At 46.6% G+C, this 15,469-nt stretch overlaps 1 protein-coding gene across 3 annotated transcripts in view; it reads left to right on the forward strand.

Annotated features, from left to right (window-relative positions):
• FARS2 (phenylalanyl-tRNA synthetase 2, mitochondrial) overlaps positions 1–15,469 on the forward strand; it is a 407,483-nt gene that overhangs the window by 93,265 nt on the left and 298,749 nt on the right. The gene's annotated exons all lie outside the window — the stretch shown is intronic.

Below are 15,469 nucleotides of genomic sequence, written 5' to 3' on the forward strand. Positions count from 1 at the left end.
CATTATACTGTAAGATCCCACATTCAGTTGCATGCACTCTCTCTCTCTCTCTCTCTCTCTCTCTCTCTCTCTCTCTCTGAGATATTTGTTTGTTATTGCTGCTTTTCGTAAATCACTTAGGTTGTATTCTTTACAGGTTATGGAGTCGGCAAAACCTCTCAGTTGAGTTATACATTCTATCAAGTGGGATAACATGTTCATAAGCACTGGAGCTATAGCAAGCTTCTGAAGTATGTTACTGCCATACATGTCATTCAAGTAACATAAGTTGCTTAAAGTCCATCCTTTTGTGGAAGCTAAATGACTGTATCAGGTTTTTATGTTTTCAAGTCTTTCCCCTGGTTTTATTGATCACTGGCAAAACAATCATAAATAGTAGAGTAGGAAAAGACCTAGAATATTAAGTCAATTGTTTGCATCCTTGACAATATATGATGGTTCCCTTTGTTACATTTTCTAGTGTTTTGTCTTGTCAAATTTTACATTTCTCAGATGATGTGCCTTCCACCTCTTCCAATAGATCTCACTGTCAGGGAGCTTTTCCTAATATTCAGCCTACATTTCCCCTTCCTTAATGTCCTTCCATTCCTTCTAGTTACTGTTTATGTCCTCTTGTAATACAGTAATTAGCTTCTCTCCCTCTGCATTTATACCCTTCAGATGTTCGAAGATTGTTGTATGCCCACTTAGTCATCATTGCACCAGGCTAGACGTACTACATATCAAGCTATTTTAATCTTTCCTCATGCAGTACATTAGTTTCTCCTGCTTACTGATCTTTTTAATTGCCCTCCTTTGAACTCTCTTCAGTTGTCCGAAGCTTTTTGGCACTGAGGTGTCCAGAGCTGAAAGCAGTATTTCAGGAGTGGGGCTGACCAGAGAAGAATTATTATTTTTTTGCTCTGTGACTTGTTGCTCTGCATAAATAGCTCAAAGTTCATTGGCCCTTTTTGTTGCCACATCTCATTATAAACTCATAAGTAATTAGCTGCCAAGTACTTTCACCTTTATTCCTGTGCAGATTCCTTCCTCACTCAATATCTTTATTTCAGATTATTTTCCCGAGATCTGTTAGATTGCATTTTCCTAAGTCAACGCTCATTTTATGTGTTGCCCATATTTCTAACCACTCTAGGCCGCTTCACATTACCTCTAATCTTTGCAGAACTTTCCAGTTAATTATAATCAGTGTTGTTTGCTACCATTTTTGACTAATTAGTGAAGTTGTTAAGTAAGACTGATCTAATACTGACCCATTCAACATCTCATAAATGTCTTTCTCCAAGTCAATCCTGATTATGTGGGTCCTACATAAATGCTGACTTTTAAAAACAACCCTTGGGTTGAAAAATGTTTAGCGCATTCAGCTCATTCAGGGCAGACATATGAAACAACAAATGGAAAACTTTGGCATGAATGGAATCCTGTCTTTGCAATGGAAGAAATGTCCCTCCCCTGCATGAGTATGGAGTGATCCTTATGGAGAAAGTCCCATTTAAAGATACAAAACTTGGAAGAATTCTGTACAACTTGTATGCCCTTTTGAATAATTGTCTGACCAGTCCTCAAGGTGATTCAAATCAGATCAAGAGTGTCCAGGTGTTCCCCTGTCACCAGTCTTCTCAGAGAGATGTATTCTTTAGAGTTCTTTAGAGGCTGCATTACCATACAGAATTTATTTTACTAATAAGGGACATAAAAGGACCTGTGTCCAAAAATATGTTTGCTTCTGTACCTCTAGTATAGTAGAAACATATGCTTCTGGGAGTTTGGACACATCAGAAGGCAGAAATGAGATGTCAGGCAAGGACAATGCTAGTTTGGTCCTGTAACATCATGGGAAGCTGCCACCTGTCCCCACAGCAGGTGGTGAGTGAAAATGAATGTGTTGATTTCTGCTTGGGCTGCTAGCTACATGGTGGTTTCCACAGTGGTTATAGTATGGGCTACCATAATTGGCGTTCTGCTCATGAACAGTAGTGGAGGGCAAGTGTCTCCCATGTGGAGACTAACTGCCAATTTAAATATACTAGTGAGCATATTTGGTATGCCTCCAGTTGTGTGGTATGCTGCCTCTGAGGTGTTCAGCCCATTTCTCTTTGCAGGATAGCCATTTCTGCAGTCATTTCCTGTCAGTTCATAAAAAGAACAGGAGTACTTGTGGCACCTTAGAGATTAACAAATTTATTTGAGCATAAGCTTTCGTGGGCTACAGCCCACTTCATCAGATGCGTAGATACCATTAACTTGGGTTTGAATAGAGACTGGGAGTGGCTGGGTCATTACACATATTGAATCTATTTCCCCCTGTTAAGTATCCTCCCACATTCTTGTTAACTGTCTGAAATGGGCCATCTTGATTATCACCACAAAAGTTTTTTTTCTCCTGCTGATAATAGTTCATCTTAATTAATTAACCTCTTACAGTTGGTATGGCTACTTCCACTTTTTCATGTTCTCTGTATGTATATATATCTTCTTACTATATGTTCCATTTTGTGCATCTGATAAAGTGGGCTATAGCCCACAAAAGCTTATGCTCAGATAAATGTGTTAGTCTAAGGTGCCACAAGTACTCCTGTTCTTTTTGCAGATACGGACTAATACAGGTGTTACTCTGAAACCTGTCCATTCATAGTTTCCAAAGCCAGATGGGACCACTGTGATCACCTAGTCTGACCTCCTGTATAGCACAGGCCATAGAACTCCTCCAAAATAATTTCTTGAGCAGATCTTTTAGAAAAACATCCAATCTTGATTTAAATATGGAGAATCCATCACAACTCTTTGCAAACTGTTTCAATGGTTAGTAACCCTCACTGTTAAAAATGTACATCTTATTTCCATTCTGAATTTGTGTCTAGCTTCAACTTCCAACCATTGGATCTTGTTCTTCTTTTCTCTGCTAGACTGAAGAGCTCACTGAAACAATCTATTTTCTGAGAGATCTTGGGATGCAGTGCCATTAGTGCTGATATGAACCATCACTAAAGGACCCTTGCTCTTTCACTTCAAAAGCCTATTCAGTCTTAGAGTGGCTTGGCTCTAGGAAGACAGTACACCATCCTGCTTCCAGTCTGTCCCTTACAGAATGTTCTGATTCTTCTGAGTATTGAATCCCCAACAAGGATCGTCTGTCTTCGTTGGAGGGTGGGAGATCTTTTCGTTGGCAAGCTTAATTTTTCTTACAGGTTGGACTGAGTTGCTATTGACATGTGTCCTATTTATTTCTCCATTCCCTCAGACCAGCTGGATATTGAGAGTATGGATTGGAAATTTCAAGCTGTGTGGAATTTCTCCTGATCCTTTTCTCTCTGGTGGGCACAGCCTGCCCATCCTCATCTTTTTCCACCCAAACAAAATGTCAGCTTCACCTCTTCCCTTTCAGAGTTATGAACTGCCAAGCCTACTCAGACTTCCTCTCTCTCTCTCTCTGACTCTTTGATGACCACCTCCTTTTTTCCTTGTAACTGGGATACAGATGTTTCCCAAATCTGGCTGTCCAGAAACTCATCAGCTTCACTGATTCTCCCTAGCATCTCTACTTACTCCTCCAATCCAAGAATTTTTTCTTCCAGCACAACCACCACCTTGCCCTTCATGCACAACAAGTTCCTTCTAGCTTCAGGCAGGAAAAATACAATGTAAAAAAATACAGTACTTTTTTGTTCATTTAAAGTTAAGATTTTTCTGTACATTTTTAAAATTTACATTTTATATACATTTTGTAAACTTTTGTATAACATGACACATCTGTTTTAGGCTACCACCACTGTTCCAGCTCTGGCCATCTTGAAATTGCACATAAATCTGAACTTGGAAGGAAAGCCTCTCACACTCCCTGACCAATCTCCCTTTCCAGGCTCCTGTGTTAACTCCCTTCATTCGCAGCTCTTCAGTTCACCTAGCAAACTATTCTTCGAGTGCTTGCTCATGTGTAGTCCACAATAGGTGTGCATGCTCACTGTGCACTGGTGCCGGGAATTTTTCCCCTAGCAGTAGGCGTAGGAGAGCGCCCTTAGCAAGCCCCGGAGTGGCGCCTTTATGGTGCCGTATAAGGGGCGCTGAGTGCTCCCCCCACCCTCATTTCCTTCTTGCCGCCAGTGAAGGTGCTTCAAAACTGCTCTCCTCCAGCTTGTCTGCAGCTTTCCTCTAGAACTCTTCTTCGTTCATCGTAGTAGTACCTGTAGTTGAAGCAGTTAGATTAGTTTGGTTTAGTTTAGTGCACCTGGGTCGGGGCATGCTGTGCGACACTTGCAGGCGGCTGATGCCAGTGAGTGGCCAAGCCTACTCTGACTTCCTCTCTCTCTTTACACTGTCTGGGGGAACCCATCTCAGCGATCGCTGCAGGAGTTGTAGGTCTTTCAAGCTTCGGACCAAGAAAGAAAGGAACATTTGGCTCAGGGCTATCCTGATGGAGTTGGCGTTGACCCCAACTCCAGTGCGCCACTCCAGATTGGCACTGGGTACCGCAGTGTCAGTGCATGACTACCCCTCGGTGCCATCTACCAGTTGGCACTGCTTCCTGTCCACGGGGCACACCAAGGAGGATAAGAGGAGGCTTTCTTTGCCACAGCACCAGAGCAAGACCGGGGGAGAGGCTAGACCCATGTTAGACAGTCCTCGGTCCTCATTAGTCTCCAGGCCTCCGACTCAGGTCGAGCGGAGTAGCCCGGCCCATTTGGAACAGGCTTCTCTCGGATGTCCGGATGCCCTCCACGCCAGAGGCTCTGCAAGCGGCCTGGGACGTTATGTCCCTGGCGGTACCAGGGGCACCGCCAACGCTGGCTCCTCAGTCCAGAGGCAAACCACCACTGGAATCTCTGCAGTCACCCCCTGCTTGGTACCATTTGCGATTGAGGGAATGTTCCCGACACCGTTTGCTGATCAGCGACCGCCCTGTGCATAGTCAACGCCAGTCACTGTTGACTCCTACCAGGTTGTCTAAGGGGCTCCGTCTCAAGGAGCAGGCCCCATCGAGACCAAGACAGATGCCACCAAAGGTCCTCCTCTCCGAGGAGCTACCGTAGCCAGTTAAGACATGGACATCGATGCCATTCCCTTTCGTCGTCTCGCTCTAGGACCCTGCCACAACACCACTCTCGCAGTCCCGCACATCAATCGCTGACACCTCGCTGTTGCTGATCCGCCTGCTGGAGTGAATCACAGACCAGCTACTACCAGTGGTACCAGTCATCCGTGTCGGGATCACGGTCTTCTGGTTGGCACTGTTCCCACCACCACCACTGCTCCTGGTCCAGGGACAGTGACAGGTTGTATGCCAATCTGGCCTCCTTTGGTAGCTGTCGATCAATGGGACAGGGCATTCAGGCCGAACAGCTTCATGGCTGGCACCGTGGTACCAATGGGCCTGGTGGGGGCTCACTCGGTGGCCAAAGCCTCAGAACAGCCATCAGCCTCTCTTTCTTAGCCTCCTGGGAAGGAGTCGATGGGACATGCATCTTCAGTTCCGTGCCTGGAGGGTGACCAAATGGTGGGACCCCCGGTACCAGTGGGTACGCAGAGTACCGCTCCTGCCTCCTCACTCTCCCCTGATTAGGTGATTATGGCCGCACCTCCCTCTGTCCCGTGGGAGGACTCTGAAGCCCACCAGGAACTATTGAAAAGGGTGGCATCAAGCCTCAACCTTTAAGCTGAGGAGGTGGAGGAACCCTCAGACTCCGTTTTCAACGTCCTGTTGGGCTTGGTACCTAGCAGGGTGGCTCTCCCACTCCACAAAGGCGTGGGAAAAATTCCATATGTCTTGTGGCAAACCTTGGCTTCCTTGCCCCCCATCTTGAAGAGGGCTGATCAGAAGTACTTTGTGCCTGCAGAGAGGCATGAATACCTGTACACCTACCCTGCCCGTAACTCCCTGGTGAATGAGTCGGTCAACCACAGGGAGCAGCAGGGCCAACCAGCTCCTACTCCAAAAAATAAAGACTCAAGGAGGCTGGCCTTATTTGGGAGAAAGGTTTATATGTCCTCAAGTTTCTAGTTAAGGGGGGCAAACTATCAGGCTCTCCTGGTCGGTATGAGTTCAATTTGTGGGCCTCTCTATCCAAATTCGAGAACTCCCTCCAGGACAAGAAGGAGTTCAAAGCTTGGGTGGAGGAGGGTACAGCAGCTGCCAGGGCAACCCTGCAGGCAGCATCAGATGTGGTGGATACAGCTGCACGGTCCATGGCCTCTGTGGTGTCCATGAGGAGAGTGCCGTGGCTCCTGCTGTCTGGATGTCCTGTTTGATGGCAAGGCCCTGTTTGCAAAACAGATGGACATGAAGCTGCACAGCCTGAAAGATTCTCACACTAAAGACACTTGGCCTCTGTTCCTGCTCCAGTTAGACCTAAGTTTAAGCTGCAGCAGGCTCCCACCCAGACCACCCACTCTAAATACGAGCCCCCTTATAAAAAGTTGTGTGACTATAGGAAACGCCTGTAGATGCAATACTGGTCTGCCACCCAGCCTAGGTCCTCCAAGGGTAAACAGGCGGGGAAATGTCAGCTTTGACGGGGTGCCCGGAGGTGACCTACCAGTTCACATCAGGGATCCATCCGCAATAAAACTTCCCTTCTCCAGCCAGTTGTGTGCTTTTCTCCTGGAGTGATCACTGCTGACCTCAGACCGATGGGTCCTCAACACTATCTCCTGGGGCTACACCCTCCAGTTTACCTCTACCCCACCCACCCACTGTCCATCCCCGTTCCTCCTGGGGGACCCCTCTCCCGAGGCCCTGCTCGAACAGGAGGTGGGGCGACTCTTTGGCTTAGGAGCGGTGGAAGTGGTGCCAGTGGAGTTCAAACGCAAGGGGCACTACTCCTGCTATTTCCTTATCCTGAAAGAGGGGGGGGGGGGCTCAGGCCCATCCTGGACTTGTGAGGCCTGAGTCAGTATATGGTAAATCTCCAGCTTCGCATGGTCTCTCTGGCCTCCATCATCTCCTTCCTAGATCCCGAGGACTAGTACACTGCCCTCGATCTGCAGGACGTATACTTCCACATTCATATATTCAAGGGGCACAAGCGCTTCCTCCATTTCATGGTTGGGCAGGAGCACTACCAATTTATAGTCCTCCCGTTTGGCCTGTCCACTGCTCCCAGGATATTCACAAAGTGCATGTCTGTGGTGGCGGCCTACCTCAGAAGTTCTGGGGTCCAGATCTTCCCCTATCTGGATGATTGGTTGGTCAAGGGCAGCTCCTGGTCGCAGGTGCAGGATCATGTGGCGCTCCTCCTGTCCACGTGCGGCATTCTGGGCCTGTTGGTGAACGACACCAAGTCCACGTTAGTTCCAGTACAGCGCATAGAGTTTATCAGGGCAGTCCTGGACGCGACGTTGGCCAGGTCTCCCTCCCACCAGACAGATTCAAGACCCTGAAAGGACTCATTGACAAAATCACAAAGTTTCCCGTGACGACAGCCAGAGCATGTCTCCAGCTCCTGGGTCACATGTCGACGTGCACATATGTGGTTCGCCATGCCAGACTCAGGGTGAGGCCCCTCCAGCCCTGGTTGGCCTCAGTGTTTTCCCAGTCCAGAGACAGGATGGACAAGGTCCTCACTGTGCCCGAGCCGGTGATTGCCTCCCTACAATGGTGGTCCTCCCCAGGGAACATGGTCCTCAGGGCCCCGTTCAGGAGCAGACCCCCGTTGGTGGAGCTGGTGTCTCACGCTTCGGACCCGGTGTGGGGGATCCACGTGGGGGACGTTCAGACCCAAGGTCTGTGGTCTGCGCAGGACTTTACCTTGCATATAAATGTCAAGGAACTCAGGGCGGTCCGGCTGGCCTGTGGGGCCTTCTGCTCACACCTGGAGGTCAAAGTGGTCAAGGTTCTCATGGACAACATGGCCTCAATGTTTTACATCAGCAGGCAAGGCGGGGAACGCTTTTCTGCCCTCTGCCAGGAAGTCCTCAGGCTGTGGGACTTCTATATAGCCCATGACATTTGCCTACAGGCCTTCCATCTGCCGGGTGCCCGGATCGATGGGCAGATCTCCTGTGCCTAGACTTCTCCTCTTAGCACGACAGGTGGTGCAAGAGTGGGGAACTCCCCAGGTGGACTTGTTTGTGACATGGCAGAACCACCAATGTCCCTGGTTCTACTCCGGGGGAGGCTGGGAGCGGGCACTGTCTCCGATGCCTTCCTCCTATCCTAGTCAGGCCAGTTGCTCTATGCCTTCCCCCTGATCCTGCTTATTGGCAGATCCTGGAAAAGATAAAGACGGACAGGGCCCGGGTCCTCCTGATTGCCCCGTCCTGGCCTAGGCAACATTGGTACGGGATCTCATGAGCCTGGTGGTTGCCCCGCTGTGGCCGTTGCCGTCCTGTCTGGACCTGCTGTCCCAGGGCCAGGGCCACTTCCTCCACCCCCAACCTAGCGGCACTCCACCTCACAGCATGGCTGCTCAATAGCTAGGCCGGGAGGAAAGGACGTGCTTGGAAGGGGTTCCGTATATCCTCTTGGAAAGCAGGTGACCCTCCACACGTTGAGCCTGCGTGGCAAAGTAGTCTTGGTTTTCCCGATGAGGGGCTGAGCAGGGCGTTTCCACCGTGGCTGTCACGATCCAGCTTATTTTAGGCTATCTCTGTGGCAAATTGCCAGCACTGCTATGATGGGTCTCACACTTTTTCTTCTTGGGGGGCGGGGGAGGTTTCAGGGCACCGTTTCTGGGATATTAACTGCCTCATTAGTGTTCTAGAGGAGGGGAGTGGAAAGGGAGGGACCTGGGCCCGCCTTCTACTCTGGGTCCCAGCCCAGGGGCCCTGGGGATAGCGGTAAACCACTTGAACTAGCAGTTCCCTCCCCTGGACTACTTCCCTCTCCTGCCCTTCAGCTTGTGAGGGCTTTCTGCCCTCCCTCTGCACAAGCCAGGTGTCCCTTTACCTAAGGTCTTGATCTTCTTAGCCCACCGCAGCATTTCTCCAAACTTTCCTCTGCTTCCCTCCAACTGTTCTCTGCTCCAACACCAGTTCACTCTTCTCCAACTCTTCCAAACTGCTCTCTGCTCCAACACTTCACTTGTCTGAAGCAGGGGAGTTTTATCAAGTGACTGGCTTCAGGTGCTTTAATTAATCTATAGCAAACTTTCTTCCCTCTACAAGGAACAAGGCTTCCTTCTAACCCTCTCCTGCTGTCCTCTGGCCATGCTGTATCAAGATCTCCTTCACCTTAGAGCGCAGGGCCTGGTGCCTTCGTCCGTGAAAGTGCACTTGGCAGCCATACAGACCTTCCACCCACCAGTGCAGGGGCATCCGATATTCTCCCATACTAAGACTGGCCGATTCCTTAAAGGAATTGGGTTGGATCGTCTCTTCCTGTACGTTAGGCCCCAGTCCCGCAATGGGACCTGAACTTGGGGCTGGCCTGGTTGACAGGTCCCCCCTTTGAGCCGTTAACTACATGCTCCTGGTTGCACCTCTCGTGGAAGGTAACCTTCCCTTTTTACGATCATGTCTGCTAGACTGATCTTGGAACTCAGGCCCTGATCTCTGAACCCCCATACACAGTGTTCCATAAGGATAAGGTCCAGCTCTGCCCACATCCTTCATTCCTCCCGAAGGTGGTCTCCTACCTACCACATGGGTGAGGACATTTTCCTGCCAGTCCTCTGCCCCAAGCCCCATGCATCCAGTGAGGAGCATTGCCTCCACACGCTGGATGTGAGATGGGCTCTGGCTTTTTTCCTGGAGTGGACTAAGCCCTTCAGGATTGTCTCGGCCGAACGCATGAGGAGTCGGCCGATCTCCACTCATCAGCTCTCCAGCTGGATCACCTCGTGCATCCGTACCTGTTATGATCTGGTGGGAATCCTTCACCGTCAATTGTGAGGGCACACTCAACTAGGGCGCAAGCCTCATCATCTGCCTTTTTAGCCCATGTCCCCATGCATGACATTTGTAGGGCTGCCACATGGTCTTCAGTTCACACATTCACCTCGCATTATGCAATTGTCTCCCAGACCAGGGAGGATGCCGGGTTCGGCAGGGCTGTGCTCCATCCTGAGAGTTTGTGAATCCTTCCCACCTCCAACAGATATAGCTTGGAATCACCTATTGTAGAATACACCTGAGCAATTGCTCAAAGAAGAAAAGACAGTTACCTTTTCCGTAACTGGTGTTCTTCGAGATGGGTTGCCCATGTCTATTCCACATCCTGCCCTTCTTCCCCTCTGTCAGAGTTGTCTGGAAAGAAGCAACTGAGGGTGGGTGGAGCGCGCAGTGCCCCTTATACCATGCCATAGAGGTGCCACTCCAGGGGTCGCTAAGGGCACTCCCTTAAGGGTATTGCTAGGGGAAAAATTTCTGGCATTGGTGCACATGGCGAGCACGCGCACCTGTTGTGGAATAGACATGAGCAACACGTCTTGCAGAATGCCAGTTACGGAAAAGGTAACTGTCTTTTTTTTGTGTCAAGTCCCCCTGCTTAGCCAAGCTCATCTCTTCCTCTCCTCATCAGAGAGTGATTAGCCACTCAGAGGGTATGTCTACACAACCCGCTGGATCGATGGCTAGCGATCGATCTATCAGGGATTGATTTTATCACATGTAGTGTAGATGCGATAAATGGATCCCAGATCACTCTCCCGTCGACTGCTGAACTCCAGATCAGCAAGAGGCAGAAGCAGAGTCGACAGGGAAGCAGCAGCCATTGATCCTGCACCGTGAGGACGTGAAGTAAGTGATTCTAAGTCGATCTAAGATATGTCGACTTCAGCTATGCTATTCTCCACCCCCAGTGAAGACCAGGCCAGGGATGATCAAAGCACCAAGGGTCAGAGCCACACACCCCTTATGGAAGCTCCAGCAAACTGACCTGTATCAGCTGTTTACCCATGGCCCAGCTATGCAGTCCTTACACAGAAGACAAATGGTCAAACAATGCACAGATGGACCAAATGCATCACTAGCCATGGCAAATGACCTCCAAGCACAGAGTCGCAGCTGTGCCTCTCCTGTTAGCTGCCTCCAGCATTACCATCCAGAAGAACTGGAATGATCTGAACATGATTATATTGAAAAATAGACAGATTATTCTGAAGGTAGGCAGGAGCGGCGCCAGGGTTTTTGAAGCCCTAGGCGCACAGCCATTTCGCTGCCCCCTGCGGCTCCGCTGGAGCTGCCGCAGTGATGGCGGTGGACGGTCCGCTGGTCTAAAGGCTCCAGTGGACCTGCCGCCAGCATCACTGTGGTAGGTCCGCCAAAGCCTTTAGACCAGCGCACCGTCCGCAGGCATGACTGCGGCAGCTCCGCTGGACCTTCACAGCAGCAGACCGTCGGCCGGCATCACTGCGGTAGGTCCCCCGGACCCGCGTGCGCCCCCCCCCCGGAAAAATAGCACCCCCCCAAAATTTTGATGCCCTAGGCCATTGCCTAGGTCGCCTAAATGGTAGCACCGGCCCTGAAGGTAGGCCACCTTCATTGATGAAGCAGCAAGGGCTTTTAATCAATTATTGTTAACTGGTTTGATAAGAGTTGTGGACTCCGTAATTAGGCTCACTGATAGTATGGAAAGAGAGTCAGCAAGGATGTTCTAAATAATAGCAAGCTGAGTAAAGATATTACACATTCACATGTGCTAGCAAATCAGTGTGTGATGTATGTCAAAGGCTCATTTTGTGTGGTAGGTCAAAGTCTAACCTTGATATAAATAGTCTTTAAGGTCAGGCTCTTCTGTTAGTAAAAAATCTGCATAGCTCCACTGAAGTTAATGGTGTTACACCAATTTACTGTATACTAGCTAAATTTCTGTCCCTCAGTAAGAATGTGGCTATAATTGGAAAACACAATGTGGTATTTAGTAAGTCTTTAATTTTCTTTTTCTTGGTGACAGGCTGTCCAAAATGGTAATTGCGGTCCCTTCTGAATTATCTCAACATTATTAAATTCTCTTCCATAGAATATATGTTAGCTTGCAGATATTTTTCAAATTCATCATATTCTCTTACCAAATTCTTGAACCTTTGTACCAATAAAAGAGTATAGGAAAGCCAAGTGGGAACCAAGTGGTTTCTTTCACTGTTAGTTCTCACTGCACTGCCCTTGAGGCTCCTGATACCACATGCATTGTTCTTTTCTTGCTTCTCTTCTAACATTGCTGTAACTAGACTTTGTTGGAAAGTTCGTTGAGATCTATAGATGAAACAGTTATATAAGAGCTAAGAATTATTGTTCATAGAAAGGTAGGGCTGGAAGGGACCTCAAAAGTCAATTCCTCTGTGCTGAGGCAGGATTAAGTATACCTTAGATCATCCCTTACAGGTGTTTCCTAACCTGTTCTTAAAAACCTCCAATGATAGGGATTCCACCACTTCCCCTAGATTACTGGTTCCAGTGCTTAATTATCTATATAGTTAGAAAGTTTTTCCTAATATTTAACCTAAATATTCCTTGCTGCAAACTAAGGCAACTACTTCTTGTCCTACCCTGGGTGGACATAGAGAACAATTTTTCACTGTTCTGTTCATAACATACTTGTTCAGACTGTTTTCCTATCCCCCCTCAGTCTTTTGTTCTCTAGACTAAACGTGCCCTGTTCTTTCAACCTTTCCTCATAGGTCATGTTTTCTAAACCTCTGCAGTTTTGGTTGCTCTCCTCTGGACTCTTTCCAATTTGTGTATTTCTTACCATTCTAACAAAAATCTCATTTGGTGGTAATTTCTGAGAAAACATAGGATAAATTAGATTTTTGGTCCACCCAATTTCTGCCAGTTGTCGCAAGCAGAATTAATAGAACATAAGAATAACCATACTGGGTCAGACCAAAGGTCCATCTAGCCCAGTATCCTGTCTTCCAACAGTGACCAATGCCAGGTGCCCCAGAGGGAAAGAACAGAACAGACAATCATCAAGTGATCGATCCCCTGTCGCCCATTCCTAGCTTCTGGCAAACAGAGGCTAGAGACACTATCCCTGCCCATCCTGGCTAATAGCCATCAATGGACCTATTCTCCATGAATTTATCAAGTTCCTTTATGAACCCTGCTATAGTCCCTGCCCCCACATCATCCCCCGGCAAAAAGCCCCATTGGCCAACTGCATGTCATGTGAAAAAATACCTCCTCCCTCTGCCCACTAATATCATTTGGTGACCCCTAGTTCCCATGGCATGAGAAGAAGCAAATAACACCCCCACATCCACCTTTTCCACATCAGCCATGACTGTATAGACCCCAATCATACCCCCTCCAGTCATCTCCCTTCTAAACCGAAAAGTCCCAGTCCCACTAATCTCTCCTTATATGGAAGCTGTTCCATACCCCCAATCACCTTTGTTGCCTCTCTCCAAAACCCCTCCAGTTCCAACATATCTTTCTGGAGATGAGGCTAGAAAGGAAAATAGGAAGTAATGAAGTGCAGGCTTAATTTAGGAGAGATGTAAATTTTATATGCACAGGGTTAAACAACTCCTGTTCTCAGTAGTTTCCTTCTGTGAATATTCCTTTTCTTCCAGAGTCCTTTCCTAAACATAATCCTACTAGGAACAAAACAGTACGTGGATGTGTAATCTCTGGAAAATGTCTGGTACTCTGTTTTTTCTGATTCTTTTTAGTACCACAGCAATGGGTTGCCTTAATGATTTTTATTTTCAGTGTCTTTGGCTAAACATTTCCTTACAGGACTCAATTAGGCTACCACTGACAGATTCTTCCTTTAGCTTAGTATATAGCAATGCTACCTCTGTTGAATACAGATGTGATCTGTGCAATTCCTTACAGTCATGCATTACTCAAAAATAAGAATAATCCTCCATTTACTTTTTACTCACTAGAGGCCTAATCCTTTAGATACACCTGTATCCCGATGTAACGCTGTCCTCGGGAGCCAAAAAATCTTACTGCGTTATAGGTGAAACCGCCTTATATCGAACTTGCTTTGATTCACCGAAGTGCACAGCCTACGCCGCCAGAGCACTGCTTTACCGCGTTATATCTGAATTCGTATTATATCGGGTCGCATTATATCGGGGTAGAGGTGTACTGCTGGACAAGGGGCCCAATCCAGTGCCCAATGAGAGGATTCCCATTGACATCAGTGGGTAATGGATTATTACCATGAACAGTCCCTTTTGAAATAATGAAATCAGTGGGGCCAGATCTGGTAGTTAGTGTCTAAAGGACCAATTGCTTGGTTAACCTTCTGTGTTCTGTAAAGTCCTATTGGACTTTTGCAAATTGTATGTCTGATTTTTGGAGCCCTCAGCCTTTTTAAAATGTCTGGAAATAATCCTTTGTGCCTGAAATTTCTTATGTGTAATCTCTGATCATAATAATTTAAGAATAAATTAAGCCTAATGGATAAGCAATGTGTATTTAAATGAAGTTAGGTGTCTCCATCTTGGTATAGGACTGGAGAAACGGAAACAAAAGTTAATAAAATAAATAAATGAAGATTGATACAATATTGATACAGTTTCTCTTATACAATACTTCTCTTTTTACTATCCCTTCTCTGTTTCCTGTCCTTTTTATGTTATTTCTTTAATTTTGAATATAAATAAAAAATGAATGTATGTTACAAAACACTTGGTTAGTGTTCTAACTAATCCTAAATTACAAGTAATTTGTATATATTTTCCACAGTAGTCCTAACTCTTTGAGCCTCCCTGTGGATCAGAACACTGTGTAACATGATGAACTCTGTGACAAATAATGCAGTATAATCTAATGCGAAGGAACTGCATTCTATACAGTGTCTCATACCCCAAAGGGAGTGTTCCTTGAACACCAAAAAAACTTATTTACATACAACAACGGATCAAAATTTAGAAAACCAACCTTCTCCGCCCCAAAACCCCGCATGTAATAGAATCATTTTTTCACCTTCCTGCTTTTCATTCAATCCTTAATAATCTGTCTTTCAGATAATGTGCTGAAATTGTATTTACTTGATTAAGAATCATAGAAATGATGTCTTATCCAGCCCTACATTTCTGTGATTCGATGAGTCTTAATAACAGAAATCAAATATCTGAACATTATCTGAAAGGCAGATTATTAAAAATATATTTTACTGGAGCTTTCTTTTTATTAAGTACAAAATTAGTTGAATATTCAATGTAGTTCTTACTGCCATTGCAAATTGTGCAATCTGAATGAAAAATAAATTCACATATGTGCATATGTATACAAAAACTGCGATGTCTTATATCATCCTTAGGGTTAAGATTCTAATTGCACAAAGGTCAGGAGATTCAAAGTTATGGTCCCACAGTGACTATCTGTTGATCCCTTTTGTATATATGTAGTGTTCTCTATTACAGTATATGGGGTTAACTTTACTGTCTTCATGCATATATATACTGATTTCATATAGACTTAGCTATCCTGACTTCATGCATATATAAATATATTATCACCATATAGTGTGTGTGTATGTATCTATAAATAAAAAAACATAGTACAAATATGGTCATTCTGGTCATCATCACTTAGAATTTTCTGATTTTACATGCATAAAAAGTTAACTTTC

This window comes from Chelonoidis abingdonii, chromosome 2, assembly GCF_003597395.2.
Source record: "Chelonoidis abingdonii isolate Lonesome George chromosome 2, CheloAbing_2.0, whole genome shotgun sequence".
Lineage (NCBI taxonomy): Eukaryota > Metazoa > Chordata > Testudines > Testudinidae > Chelonoidis > Chelonoidis abingdonii.